Raw genomic sequence first — 15642 nt, 5'->3', positions numbered from 1 at the left:
AGATAGAGTGCATAAATGATCACCACACAGTATGACTATTACTACTACTTCGTAAGAGGGTGTACTTATGGGTGTACTTAGAGAAAATGCAGGCATGATCATGTGGGGAGGCAGGGATGTGTTGGAACTGAACTCTACAGCAGCCTGCTCTAGGGTGGGAAAGCCTGGACTGCACTGGTACTATTGCGCTAACTACCCGCCCAAAATACACACGAGGGAGCTATGGTGCAGGGCTGCTACTTTTACCAATACTTTGCAAGAAGATGCACATGAGGAGCTGCAGGCTGGAGCAGAAGATTCCTTGAATGTCTGAGCTTGCAGCTTGCCTACTCAGGGTAGGTCATCCCCTTGGGGGAATTGGCCTGGGGTGGATTTCTTACACCAAAGCACATGCAGTAAATGCTGTACAGTAAGGACCCTTATTTAAAAAAATTATTAATGTGCCTGACAAAGGAATTCAGGGAACACTCTAGTAACTGTCTCTGGGCTGCTTTGTGACAGTGTAGTATACAAGAGCCATAGCACAACACCAGTGTCTATGCCCCTATTTTTTTTAATGAAGCGCTGCACCATCACACGTTACTGTTCCTGCTGTCTTCGTAAGTGTTTCTAGCTTACTTGACTGTATTGTAATTTGAAGTTATAGTATTACATTTATACTAGCGGTGAAAATCTCTGCAGTCTACCTGCAGTTTTCTCCTGCAGTCCCAGGTAATTTCCATGTCTTTGAATTGCATTTCAGCAAAAATGACTGTGTTTTGGTAATTAAATGATATAATCTGCTTTTGAAAAGGCAATGTTAGAAAATCCATAGTGTTGACACAAAGGGTATGAACCAGTGATCAAATTGAGGCTGCATACATATGTCCAATCTGGTAAAATTCTCCCAGGTTTGTTTTGCTGGCACAAAAACTTACCCGGATACCCCTCAACAGATGTTCAAATACTGAACCATTGCACAGGGGTTCCTGTGCACACATCTCAACCTGCTCTGCAGTCTCCCTAGTCTGTATGGCAACAGATGACAGAGGTGCACAAGGCAGCCCTGATTGGCTGACCCAGACTGCCTCACAGGCTATGTCTCACTGCAGCATGAGGGGATGGTGAAGGGGCTCTCTGCTTGGCTGAAACAGTCCTGTCCAGGACTGAGTGACACACTACCTTCCTGGACCTATGGATGGGGCTGGGAGAAAAGCACACTGGGAAGCTGGAGAACTGTGATGCAGTGTTGCTAAGAAAGTACAAGCACAGAAGTTTGCTCAGGGAGCCGGTTAACCCTGTTTTTTCCACGCTATTTTCTCCTGAAGCGGCCATTTTTGCTCTGGGAGAAAAATCTTGAATGTCTGTACATTATCCCAGGAGAAACTGGTGTCTGTATGTGGCATGGGTTAATAGAGAGTGGGGAATAGTTGATGCATAGTAATTGTGCATCCACAGAATTACTTGGGGCATTTGCACACATGCTTGTGATGCAGCACTGGGCGCTTTTCAAAGTGCCTGGCGCTGCGGCATTTACAGTTCTATAAGCAGCGAAATGTGGGTCAGCACTGAGAAAATGGGAGCACTACTGCCATTTTCTGCATGCTGATACACATTTCGCCACTTATATAACAGTGCAGTACGCATTAGCTCACATGCAGAGCAGACTCGATTAATTGAGTTTGCTCCAACCCGCCGGATCTCTGGTGTGTCACAGACCGAAAAGGTATGTGTATGAATGCCCTTGGTGATTAGTGAAAAATAAACGGGGACAGCCTAGCCCTGCTTTAGCTTTGAATTACAACAGAGTAAGTGCAGGCACATGAACAATCAGCTTTTCTGTGTAATCACTTGTCCATGCCTTTTAGTCTTTGGAAAGTTGTATTGTCCTGGTTGTGAAAAATTCAAACTTCATGCTGTGCTTCACACAAACTTTTCTGATATGCTCATGTAAAGGCTCACACCCCATGAATGTTGTGAAGTATTTCATGGGGGAGTGAGTCTGAGTTCTTAAAGAAAAACCACAAAGTTGCACCTGGTTTACACTTGTCCTCCATGTATTGGCCTGAGTTTGTGCACTGGAGTGAACTTTTAGGCAAATCTGGCCTGCTTATTTGAGCTGTAACAAAAACATAGAGTGCTTTCCTACTTGCGTGTGAGCTCTCTTTCTCTCTCTCTTGTGAATGAGCTCATTAAGCTGTGCTAATTTTAAAGCCTACTGATGCCTGCAGTGCAGTTTCCATATCTGGTATACGTGTGAAGTATGGAGGATGTACCTTCAGGTGTCATGCTATTCTGGGAAGGATTGTCAGATTGTTAAATCAGAATGCTTATCATAAGCCTTTAATTGGGTGCAAAACCTGAAAGTGGAGACCCTCCCTGACTCAGCCACTTAGAATTTAGGTTGGGATGATAAATTCATCTAGAGGGAAAACAGGTTTAGATATGGCTGGTTGAAGAAACTTCTAAGGGGAAAACTGCCTTCAATTAGCAGGTACGTTACTATTAAAACATTGAAAAGAGAGTTTGGGTCTGAAAAGACATATCTTGAACCCAGTTCAAATAATCCAGAAACACAAATAACAAACATCCCAGCCATTTGAATGAATGGAAAGAGAGAGAACAGAAGTACAGATGTGTATATAAACAAGAAACCTGATCCACCTACCTCTTATCATTGGAAACGTAAGGAAAAGGGCACAGGTGTTCTACAGTAAAGACAGAAGTCCACAGACATATAGTGTATTTGTTTTAAAAGGATTTTTTAAATTGTTCTGTCGTGGTTTAATAGTCTGCTTTCCTCATCACAGCCTCTTCTGCAGCTTATACCTGCAGACTGTCCAGTCAATTCCTGACACTGGGTCCATGTTACATAAATAAAAGCAGGTCAGTGAAGTGTTCCAAATGTATACAGTATGCCTGATTCCATTACATACAGATATTTGACTTCCCTTGGATCTATAGGAAGTTTCAAAGGGTGAAGTTACATGTTACAATTAAACCATATTAATGGCACTTAATGTAAGCATCCACACATTAAAGCTCATTAACTCATGCTAAGTGCCCTCTGACCATCTCAAAATCATGCCACTTCAGGCGAGGATTCACTCTGAGCCATGCTACGTAGCTCATGTAAGGATAACTTCAGTCTGCTCTACAGGGATACAATGAGTGATTTGCAGCCCTTCAGCATGCACTGCTCCCAGGGTCTCTGCCCCCTTCTCCCTCCACCTGAGCAGGGATAGTGTCTAGGTGTCCTGGGTCCTAGTCACACCGCTGTTCACCAGCCCTCTAGTGCCAAGTCAGAGCTGTGCAGGCAAGAAACTCTTAACTCTTAACATGCAACTGATCACATCACACGCTAACTTTAACACCGCTTAACATTCCACAGGTTTAGCATGCTTTAAGTGCAATGGATAATTTCACCCCCAAACAAGCCCTGGTAGAGTGTATGTGAGTTCAGTTGTTATATAGTTTTCTCTGAGCTAAGGGTGAGATCCTAATTCAGTGTTAAAATTCTATATGTAAGGAGCGGCCAAATAAGCCAAGAGCAGAGTTACCATGAAAAATGTTTGTTATCTTCCGCTTCCATTTCCTTCCTAGCCCCTCCTTCCCAAATTACCTTGTGTGGCAGCTCCCATCATCTGCCAACGTGAACTGGATAAAACGAAGACAGTGAGTAATGCAAAGAGCTCTCGGGCAGTGATTCTTGGCTGAGAATACTGCCTCCTAAAATCCCCAGACTCTCTTGGTCCAAGAAGTGACAGACTGGATCAGTGAACCCACGCAGACCGACTCCAGAGTTGTTGAGTAATTATGTACATAAAGCAGGAGTGATATCCAGCCTCTTTCAAAGTAAATGACTATATTGGCTCAGCCAGTAGAAAATACTGATAAGCGTGGTTGTTTGGGCCATTTCAGCCAACAGGGCACACATGCACTGCTCATTCATTCTCTGAAGAATCCCATGTCTCTCTCATGGTATGCAGAGCACTGACTTCAGAGTCGGCAGGTAGGGCCCTGTAGATACCAGAACTTAAAAGATTTGGCGGGGGTGGGGAGTGCTGTAGAAAGTAGATGGCAGACAGTTAAGACAGCTGTAGTGAAAGCAAGTTCTCTAACTGATTCAATGTGCCAAAGAAATTCAGAATAAAGTCTTGCATGGCAGGTCTTCTTCAGAATGGAGGTCCATGGAAAATATTGTTATCTGTGGTCATTACAGAAAAAAACTCAGTGAGCCAGATTTAACTCTTATGGCACTATGGGCACAAATAGACAAGAACCAAAGTGTAAGCCACTAGTAGCAAGAAAGTGGGGGCATGACCCCAGTTCCTGACCAGCTAAGATGCTTGTAGCCAGCTAGGAGTTGCAGGTAGCCTAAAGGATGGGGACAGGTGCAGGTGGGATACAAAATTTAAAAGGTAATTGTCCTGCTCACCAACCCCAGTCAGCCTGGTTTCTCTGGAACCCCCATCAGAGTTCAAGGTTGCTTTCTCATAGCACAGTTCATCTCTCGGGGCACGGTCATGGCTTTAAAGTCACTAAATTTCTCCCCATGTGTCAGGCATGACATGAAAATTCTGCTTTGGATGCAATATCCACTCACTATCTACAGCAATGATATACCTCAGGAAGGATATAGTGGAGCAAGTAACCAAGCTCCAGTGTCCCAAGTCCAGAGCTAGCACCTGAACCACTGGTGACCATTTTAATTCCTGTATACACAGCTGTCTGCCTGGGATGAATCAAGTGCCTGGTGTCACAACCTAAGGACAACATAAGAACATAAGAACTGCCATTTCCTGCGTCAAACCCTAGGTCCACCTTGGCCAGTATCCCATGTCACACAGTGGCAGAGTGGATGCTGAAGGGAGAGTGAACAGAGTATGACCAGGGTTTTTCCCCCTGTTCCTCTCCCACTTGCAGCCTCTTTAGCATTTAGGGTCTAAGAAGTCTGATACAGACGCTGTATCCTTAACTTCCATGTTCAATAGCTACTGATGCACCCATCCTCCAAGAATTTGACTAATCCCTTTTTTGTATCTGGATAAACTGTGGCAATATCTTGTGGCAATGAGTTATACACTTTAATTACATGGTATGTGAAACGATCTTATTTTACTTTTAAGCTTGCTACCTACTAGTTTCATTTTATGATCCCTAGTTCTTGTATTGTGAGAGAGAGTAAATAATAAATCCCGATCTATTTCTTTTCACCATTTAGTATTTGTAAACCCTTATCATGTCCCCCCTCAAATACCTCTTTTCTCAACTGAATAGGCCTAGCTTCTTTAGTGTCTCCTCATAGGGAAGCCTTTTCATACCACCAGTGGTCCTTGTTGCCTTTCTCTGTGCCTTCTCTAGTTCTTCTATATCCCTTTTGAATTGTGGAGACCAAAACTCAGCAAAATATTTAAGGTCTGGACGCACCGTGGATCTATAAAGCAGCATAATGATACCTTCTGCTTTATTTACAGTTCTTTCTTAATAATCCCTAACATTTTGTTTGCCTTTTGATGGCTACTGAGCTGAGGTTTTTAGTGAACTGTCTATGACCCCCAGATCTCTTTCCTGTGTAGTAACAGCTAATGTAGAACCTATCATAGTGGAAGTAGTGTGGGTTATTTTTGCCTATGTGCATCACTTTGCATGTATCTACATTAATAAGTGAAGCAAGCAGAGAGAGAGCGAGAGCGAGAGATGTCCCGGTTTTGCCTCTTCTGTGTACCTTAAGGTGTATTTAATATTGTAGCTTATCCAGATTGTACCAATACACTAGGGGCTTTGGCATCAAATGGATGTTTTGCATCAGTACCATGTGTCTCTGGAACAGCAGGCTTACTTTAGTGGTGGTTATGGAAATATTTTCCATTATAACCCCTTGTTTTCACATGCTTCTTATAACATTAAAAATGCATCTTGAGCTGAAAAATTTCCATTCTGTATCTTTGCCAAAAGGTGACCTTTTTTAAGACTTGGAGCTGAAGTCCTTCAGCCATTTTTAAGTCATGGGAGAGTGGAAAAAGTACACTTTTCCCAGTAGAAAAAGAAAACCAATTCCCATTTTCTAAAGAACAGAAACAAGGGTTGGGGCAGGGGATAGGACTTGAACTCTGAAACTCGAATTGTGACATGGATACTTTAAAAGGAGTACTATTTGCATAGAGGGCAAAAATGGCTCTGATTTAACAAAGGTAGAAAAAGGCTTGAGCTGTGGAATTTATACTCAGCATTCAGTCCAGATTTCAGACTGACCCAGAGTTCAAATTTCAGTGTGCCAGTGCCAACAGGTGATCATAGAAAGATGGACAGAGATGTGAAACTCTAATCTCATGCTGGCCCTCTCAGCTGGCATGCATTCCATCTACACATGCAGAGCTCATTATGGTCCCAATTCAGCAAAACAGTTGAGCATGTTTAAATCCAACAAGAGCCAATGAGGAAAAACTGCCTTTGTTTGGGCTTAATATTTTCATGCCGTACCTTTTTTTTACAGTCATTTTTTTGCAGGTTCTGCTGATGTCAGCGAGACTAAAGCACACGCCTAACCATGTTTGAATGCTCTGCTGAAGCAGGGCCTAAGGGCACAGAATGTTAAGCTCATGAGATTTGTTCAAGCCGCTTACAAGGTCCACGTGGGGATCTGACAGATCTGCCAAACTTTGGCAGCTCCAAAGTTCTGGAAATCTGATTTTGTTTCTTTCAAAAAGATTGGTTCATTTAAATGCAAAAAATCTGTGTTATGCATAATTGAGAAATACCGAGTTAAAATAACAAAAAAGAAAGGCAAAAATGAAGCTTTGAAAAGACACTAATTTAGCTGCATTGCAGACTTGTGCTACGTTCTATTTTTGTGTTTCCTGATAAATCTATGTCTGATATTTTGCTGGCAGTATCTGTATACATATTTCAAAAAGGATGCAGAATAGCCGAGCTGACATTGCTGTCAGGACTTATGTTTGCATTTTGTGACGTGTGATTTTTTGTTTGTTTGTTTGTTTGTTTCTAACTGTGTATTTGTAATGTTCCCTTGACACTTTTCCCTTCTTCTTATAATTTATGGAGTGCCAAAAATGCATATGCTTGGCAAGGGCATCCAAAATGATGTGTTTATTTTGGCCTTTCTGCCAGAATTCAATGATTCATTCAGAAGCTACAGGCCATGCAGAGACTGCTGTAGCTAGCAAAGGGAGTAGTACATGCTGTGAAAAATGAATAGCCATACATTCACAAGGAAGAGGTCTAGGCCAGCAGGCCTAGTACAGCTGTAGATATTTAAAGTGACAGATGCTCTGATATACAAACTGGAGAAATTATCATTCTAGGGACCATATAGTGAATGAGTTGCAACAGTTTACAGCTAGGAAGGATAAAGAGATGCTATGAGATCCAAGCAGCAGGGTAAAACCACAAAAGTTAAAAGGAAGCTTGGAACAGAACTAAAAGCAGTGATGGACAGTCTGCCTAGGTACTAAAAGAGAGGTATTACCAAGTCAGAGGGCGCATCTGAGCAGGAATGTGTGTTTCCCCAGGGACAAGTAGCAGCAGCCCACCTTGTGCCGCTGCTACTTGTTCTGGGGAATGCCCATGCCATGAACACTCTGGCATGCAGCAGGTCACCCTGGGTGAGGTAGGGAGGCTGGGGCCAGCAACCATGCTGGCTCCAGCCATCTTACCTAGGATCCTGGGGGCCTCCGGGAGCTGTAGCTACAGCAGGAAGCCTGGCTAGCGGCTGGAGTGTGGCCCTGGCTGGCCAGGCTCTGGTTTCAGGTGGCGCCTGCTGCTGCCCCTTGCGCCAGGGTCCTGATCCATTATATTTACTAGGGTTGTGCAAAGCTTTGGTCCCTGATTCAATCTGGCGGAAATTTGACCTGATTCAGTGGCCGAATCTCCTAATCGAACTGGAGGACCCTTTAATCTCTCTGAATTGAATCGCAACGATTCAGACACAGCCACAGCTTTAAATGTTTTTTCTACATAGGTAGCAGGTGGCTGTGAATGCTGTGATGCTGGGGTGCATGGGGTGTCCCACAGGAGCATGGGGCACTCCCCAGTGCACTCGGCAGCAGACCCAGAAGTGGACCAGAAGTGCACTGGGCCCGCCCCCCTGCCGTGCCTCCCCTGCTTTGCACACTCCTAACATTTACTTCACCTACTGACATGAAGAGTGGTTAAAGTCTCTGAAAATCTGGCAGAGGCAGAGCTCTTGAGGAATTTTACTATTTTGCATTTCTTCACTGTCACTTTCTTCCTCCCCAGGGGTTTGAACTAGGACAGGCAGAATGCTATTTATACATTTTGTTTTGTAAATGTCTTTGTCTTTCAGCTTAAATGAGGGACCTTACCTAAGACAGATTTCTGGTGATAAATGCAGGCTCGATTAGGAAGTTTCAGGTGGCTTAGTTACAGTTTCCCCCAGTAGCATAACTAGGGCAGGGTAACTGGGGCAGCAGTCCTGGCTGCCAGCTTGGAGCAGGGAGGGATGGGAAAACAGCAGCTACTGTCAAAGCTACATAATTGCACCAGCAGCACCTGGAAGTCTCTGCTGCCCTCATGCATCCCACTGACTCAGGTGCCCAGTTGACTTGTTAGGCCTCTGATTTCCCTAAAGAATGCTATTAGCTTGGGATTTTATATATGGGGCAACGAAATACTTGCTCAAACTGTGAGGCATTAAACTCATTGCTACAGGAGATTGCTGAAGTCAAGAATTTAGGATTAGTTAAAAAATGGATTGGACACAGATGAACCCTGCTGCCTTGAAAGCCGTGCAATGCCACGTGCATCTTGCCACTGGTTCGGCATGGGGTGCAGCGCAGCCCAGTGGTGGCAGGCACATAGCATTGCACCACTCCCAGGGCAGCTGCAGCAGGGAGCAAAGCGCACCATGCAGCTGCATCTGCTCTGCACTCAGATGGGGGCGGGGCACATGTCCCCCATGGCACATGTCCCCCATGGCAGTAAGAGAGGAAGTGGGGCTGGGGACAGGCCCTGCCCAGCTGGGACAGAGCCATTAGTGACTTGTCCAGGGGATGTCTGGCACAGGGACAGGGTGGCAGCTCCCACCGCTGCACACACCTTGGGAGAACATGGTGGCATGTGCCCTGGATCTGTGTGCAAGGCAATGGCAGGCTGCTGCTGTGGGCTGGGGCCAGGGCAGTGCTGGGCTCCTCCCGACAGGGGGGGGTTGGGCCATACTGCGATTGGGGCAGGTGGCGACAGCACTAAAAGAGAGGCTTGGAGGGGCTATGGCAAATTTTGGGGTGACTGCAGCACCCCCCACAGCTCCCCTCTCAGTGCTGCCCACCCCAAGCACATCCCAGTCCAGCTCACCCCACCCAGCCCCCACCAGGAAGAGCCCAGCACTGCCCCAGTCCCGGCCCGCAGTGGCAGCCTGCCCTTTCCCCATGCACGGATCCAGGGGCACACACCCGTCTGCCCTCCTAGGGTGCATGTAGCAGCAAGAGCTGTGCCCCATGGATGAGCCACTCGCAGGTCCATCCCACGCCCCACCCCAGCTTTGCAACATTTGGCCCTGCTCCTACCCCACTCCCTCCCTCACCACTGGGGCCTTGGTCTATCCTGTCCCCCTCGTCTCATCACAGAATAGATTAATATTTGTCTGCTATGCTGGCAATCCTGGCTGCGTGCGCACCCCTCCCCACCCCTGCTTCAGCCACTGGAAGCCTACAGCCAAGCTGCCTTGCAGCCCTACTCACTGTCCTGCATTTGGGGGAGCTAAACCCCAGTAGCCCCAGCCTTCTGCTGCCTATGTCCCTGAACCCAAGCTGGGGAAGCACCTGCCCACTAGCTGCCTCCCTGGGTGGCCCTGGGGGGGGTTCTGCTGCCATTTGGCCTGCTGGTAGTGGGCCCCCTAGCTGTGGGAGATGTGGGCAGGCTCCACCAAAAAAAAAAAAAAAAGAAATAGGTCACTTACTGTAACAGTGATGGAAGCCCCTAAATTGAAATGGTGGGGTTTTAAGTGTCACAATTAAAAACTCACCATTTCAATTTAAGGGACTATGCTCCTGTCACATGTACAAGTGCCCTTAGAGACCAGATTGAGACCTGATAGGAGGTCATATTATCTCATGCCTCTATCTGGGATTCTTGCACCCTTTTCTCAAGTGTTAGATGGACCTCAGGGCTAATCTAGTGTGATAGGTCCTATGTGTGCTGTATGTTAGTAATTGCTAGTTGTGCCCTGCTATGCTAAGCACGTTCTAAAAAATGAAAAACATGATCTTTGCCCTGAAGAGCTCACAAAATAAAAATATTTTTCCCAGTTCCCTTTAGCATTTATTTGGCAGGAAATGCATGTTTTCCTGCTTTGTAAAAACCTTTGTTTCAGTTTACTGAACTTCAGTATTTTTGGTCAGAGGTTCAGTCTTGCAAACATTCACGTTTCATAACTTCTCATGACTTTAAAAGAAATGCTCCAAAACTTAGGCTATGTCTGTGATAGTATGTAGGTAGTAAGATCTTTGGGGCAGCAATCATTTATCATTCTTGTCTGTTTGAAGAGAACCAATAATCACTAGTTATTAAAATAAGTCCCACAAGAATTGCTGAAATACTTGCAAGGGTGCCAGAAATTAGGAGTTTATATATTGACTCAAGCATGATGAAGCAAAAGAGAATCACATTACTCTAGATGTTCTCAGGACAGAATACACAGGTATTAGCACCAAGCATAGAAAAGAAAAATCCCAAAAGGCTTAAGCAAAAACAAAAAAAAAAAAAAAAAAAAAAAAAAAAATCTAAATTTATTAGGGAACAAGATGGCCTATAAAGTTCATTTCCCTACTCGCTTCCCCCCACAACACTAGGTAATTATTTGTGGGGATTTTTTCCCTTATACAATAAGTGTAATGTTACTGGCATTTGGTTGGTTGATTGTTTAAGGAATCAAAGAAACATCAGAAAAAACTCAGTGAAGGACTGTCAATTTCTAAACATACTGATAAAAAAACAACATATGGCTTATTATTCTGATCTACAGCAGGAATACTGCATACTCAGATAAACAGAACCACAATATAATCCACAGATTTTCATTTAGGGTCTATTATTTTCCAGCCTCTGACTTGTAACAATATAAAAATGGGTGAATACTTCAAAAATGTTATTTGTGACTAATTAGGCAAATAACATTAACTAGTTTGTTTCGGTGTTATTTGCCATAATTTTCCCTTTTAAACTTTTGTATTAGTTAAGTATGTGTGAAGTTTCACATAGATCCCTAGTGAGGTAGGAAACTAGTTAGCCTGAGTAAGAGTGACCTAAGTCCATATGTTTTGGAAGGAAAAATACTAAAAATACTTGGGCAAATAGGCATGTCTCCATACATTGTTTAAATCCTGATCAAACAGCCAATGGAAAAGTTCGGTTGAGATATAATTTAGGCAGTAAACAGAAACAAAATCATGAAGCTTAGATGACCTATCACATGAAACAGACAATGAGTACTTTATGCGGTTGCTTCAGTGGAATGTTTATATGCTTTCCATTGGCAGAAATTAGTTGATACACTGTTTAAGGTGTGTCTACACATGATGCTAGGTCACTGTAGCAATGCGCTATGGCAACATGGTGTCTGTGGGCAAAAACTGTGACACCGCAGCTATGTCTCCATAGTGATGCACTTCCTTGTTAAGGCACATCGCTACAGTGATGTAGTATTTAAAAATAATTATGCGTGTGCGCATGGCGCAGTATGGGCTATTATTGCACCATCTTTTAGTACTTTCAAAAGGAAGTACTAAGTGACGGTGCAGTAGCAGTGGCGCCGTAGTGGCACATGTAGATGCTAGGGCTATGTGAAGCTTTGGTCGCTGATTCGATTCGGAGGAGATTCAGCCCGATTCAGCAGCCAAATCCAAATTGAATCAGGAGACGCATTAAACTCTCTGAATCAAATCGGAAGCCTCCAATTCAGTTCAGAGAGATTTGATGATTCGGTCATAGACACCGCTTTATGTTTTTTCTACATACCTCAAGGTACCAGGCATGGCTCGCGAATGCTGAGATGGTGGGGCAGATGGAGTGTCCCAGGGGAGCACAGGGGGGTCCTCCACATGTGGGGTCCCCCTGCAGCCGATCGCTGAGCTGGGGGGCCCCCCCCCCCCCGCATGCTTGGCGGCAGACCTGGAAGTGAACTGGAAGTACTTCTGGCTCCACCGTCAAGTGTGTGGGGGACCCCTCCATGCTCCCATGGGATGCACCGTCTGCCCCATCATCTCAGCATTCATGAGCCACACCTGGTACCTCGAGGTACGTAGATAAAACATAAAGCTGTGTCTATGGTCGAATTGCTGATTCTCTGAATCAAAATTGAATCTTCAGATTTAGCTGAATCAAATTGGGACAGTGATCCAAATCAGTGAATCAAATCACTGTCCCCCAAATCAGGCTGAATCCAAATCCAAATTGAATACTGGCCGCTTCACACACCCCTAGTAGATGCTCCCTCAGTGAATGTTTCTGAATGACACACAGGTTTGTAGAAATGTAACCATTTGCAGAAAACTTGTTAGCAGATGAGGAGCTAAAAGTCTCAAATTGTGGCAAATTAGTAAAGGTGAGCCAATATTTTCTTGGCCAATACTGATAGCCAATTATTAAACAGCCATATCTACTGATCCAAAAACTGATTTACAGGAATGAAAGCAGGTGGCATGGAGAGCAGTACCCTGCAGGTAAATCACTGGAGGGATAGGGGCATGGCACGGGTTGGAGATTGAGGCTCCCCTGGTGAGGGAGGAAGTGGGGCAGGAGCAGAGGCTGGGGGCGCTGCCCATCCAGGGTGGTGAATGAGACTCTGGGGCCAGAGAGGGGAGTGGGATGGAGCCACAAGCAGCTGGTCCAGGGAATCAGAGTCCAAGGGCTTAAAAATCGTGATGGTGGTGCTTGAACCAGAGCTTGTCAAATTAACTTTAGTTCAAGCACTGCCACCACCATTTTTAAGCTCAGGGTTGCTTTTAGGAGCAGAGCCAAGTGGAGCAAAGGCAGAGGCAGGCTGCTTGCTATGGACTTTCAGCTGTTCACCTGCCATGCTGCCTTTTCCACAGGAGTTGCTTGCTGACCCCGTGTCCCCTGCCTGCATAGCAGAGGGAGGCACAATTTTCCACCTTCATGGCTGCCGGGTGGGCAGGCAGTGGACAAGGGGCCAGCACATGGCTCCTGGGGCAAAGGCAGCAGGGTGGGCAGAGAACGCTGAGCCCACAGTGGGCAACCTGCCTTCACCCTTGCCCCACACACAAATCTGGGAGGGCACATGCCCCCCCTGCTTCCCCCAGGGGTGTATGCAGCGATGGGGTGTCACCCCCCCCAACCCCACCCCTGTGCCCCCTGGATAAGCCACCTGCAGCTCCGCCCCACTCCCAGCCCCAGCCCTGGGGTCCCATTCACTGACTTGGCTGAGTAGCATTCCCAGCCCCTGCCCTGTTCCCAGCTTCACTCCTCCCTCACTGCAGGGGACTTGGTCCCCCCCCCCCCCACACACACACACTCCTTCCCTTCCCCATGCCCCTTCCTCTCTACAGATTTACCTGCAGGGCCCTGTTCTCCACACCACCCAGCTGAATTCTGGCCATGTGCATGCTACACCTGCACACATGCATGTAGCATCCAGGGTTGCAGCCAAGAAGGCATATTATATTTATCGTTACATTATCAACTATACCAACCAAAAAAAGCCGATAGCCTTTAATGTTAATTTTCCTTTTATTGGTGCTAATCCAATATGGCACTGATATATTGATGCACCTCTAGGTACAAGTAATATGTACACAACTTAAAATGAAAGATTAGAAGTTGGCGGGAACCTTTTCCCTTTTCAGTTTTTGTTACTTTCTGCCCTTTTAACAGCAAAGATATAGCCAGGTTCACTGTTCTCACTGTACATTCTTAATTGGTTTTCCTTTTTGTTTGTGTAGGTACTCTATCCAAGGAGGTATGATTATTTTATTTTTGAAACTGGCTGGCTTTCCATTTGGGGATATAACTCTGCAAGTTCTGAGTTATCATTATTGCTTGAACTGCTCTTTCTGTAACTGAAACAGCTTGTTCTAAGTAGATTTGGATTCTCCAGCCAAGTACTGCTAAGCTTCACTAACAACATATTTTTCCTTGGTGATTAGAGGAAAAATTGTCAAAGTAGTTCAGGCCTCAGATACAGGTTTTTTGCACCCAACCTTGCTCTCTTCTACTTGCTGTCCTGTGGTCAGGAAATATGTCTAGTACATGTACCCCATCTTTATAAAGCTTCCCAGGAGACTTTTTAGCAAAGCATATGCTCATTTTACACAATAGGCATGGTGAACTGCGCTTCAATATTGAGTCCTAGGTCTTTGTTTTCTTGGGTATGTGTCGTCTTCCAGTAAGTAATGAATTTTGATCCTTTTAAACCAGGGTGGGCAAAATATGGCCAAACTCCCCCCGCTTCGCCAACCCTAGCCAGCTTCCAGGACCTAGCCCATGGGCAGCCCTTACCTCGCCATGCACACACACATCCTCTCCATACCTTCCCCCCCACCACATGCACACTACATACAAACATAAGACTTTATTTTGAGCTATTATTGTCTCTTTATAGTCTACTCAAAAAAACCATAAATCAGGACAAAACTTATTTTTTTTAAAATACAATTAAAATATGTTATAGTAGATATTTGATTTTTAGTTATGGTTTATACTGTATAATTTGTTAAAATGCTATCTTCTGAAAGATTTTGTGTGTGCAGCCCTTGACAACTTGCCAAAACTCATTATGTGGCCCTCCAGCTGAAATAATTAACTCACCCCTGTTTTAAACTTAAGTGTTATTCTGTTGTTGTTGTTATCATCATTATAATACTGGGCATTATCCACTTTGAAGGTTACTACAACTGGTATGAAATGACCATTGTGCAGTAATATAACTAGGGATAGGTGAGTATGAGCAGTGCATCAACCCCAGGCACTGATTCAGGGGGGGTGACAGAATGGTAGTCCCTAGGGATCCCAAACAGTAAAAGCAGCAGCAGCAGCTCAGCACAAGGCATTGCCCAGCGAATCCCTGAATTCTCCTTTTGAAGCTGGTGCACTAGTTAGCTAAGAACAGAAAATATGAAAGGGCCAGGGGAAGGAAAGCAAGCTAAAGGGTATGTAGTTCAGTAAGATGGATCCTTCTTGAGGAGGCCTTAGTTTGTGGCTCTGGCCACAGCTGTTTATTTAATAAACATTGAATGCAAGGTCCAGAAAAGCCATTGGGAAGCAGGAGCAGGGGCTCGACTCGGAGGGCAAAAGGGGAAGAGTATAGCACGGCAAGAATGGCTCTCTCCTGGCACACTTTACTTCAGAATTAGCAGTTCTCTGCCAATGGCCATCTGCTGTTTGTCCTGACTAAACTTTCCATTTTGCAGGTTAATGGATCTGGAGTTTTTACTCTTGAATTCAAATCCCTTTCTTTCTTTCTTGCATGCAAGTTTAAAGAAATAGGGGTACTAATGCTGTTCTCATTTAACTGTTCAAACAGACTAACTTTCTGGTGCTTATTCTGAGCTCCTTTCTCTGGCAGCCTGTGTGCTTCCTTCAGAGTTGGAGGTGTAGGTGCCACACGTTCAAAACATGACAATTCTTACAATGCACTTTTAATTCAAAAAGGGATCCAATCTTTCTGGT

At 45.0% G+C, this 15642-nt stretch overlaps 1 protein-coding gene and 1 long non-coding RNA gene across 4 annotated transcripts in view; one reads left to right on the top strand and one right to left on the bottom strand.

Annotated features, from left to right (window-relative positions):
• LOC109320159 overlaps nt 1-13746 on the bottom strand; it is a 16113-nt gene extending 2367 nt beyond the window's left edge. Inside the window, exons 1-2 of the long non-coding RNA XR_002103736.1 lie at nt 13668-13746; nt 6522-6523 (exon numbers count right to left, since the gene is read on the bottom strand). This is a non-coding gene — a long non-coding RNA (uncharacterized LOC109320159). The remainder of the gene's footprint in view (nt 1-6521; nt 6524-13667) is intronic.
• PHACTR2 (phosphatase and actin regulator 2) overlaps nt 1-15642 on the top strand; it is a 237490-nt gene that overhangs the window by 82149 nt on the left and 139699 nt on the right. The gene's annotated exons all lie outside the window — the stretch shown is intronic.

This window comes from Crocodylus porosus, unplaced genomic scaffold, assembly GCF_001723895.1.
Source record: "Crocodylus porosus isolate Cpor-Errol unplaced genomic scaffold, CroPor_comp1, whole genome shotgun sequence".
Taxonomy (NCBI): domain Eukaryota; kingdom Metazoa; phylum Chordata; order Crocodylia; family Crocodylidae; genus Crocodylus; species Crocodylus porosus.
This window is presented reverse-complemented; position numbering and strand designations above follow the sequence as displayed.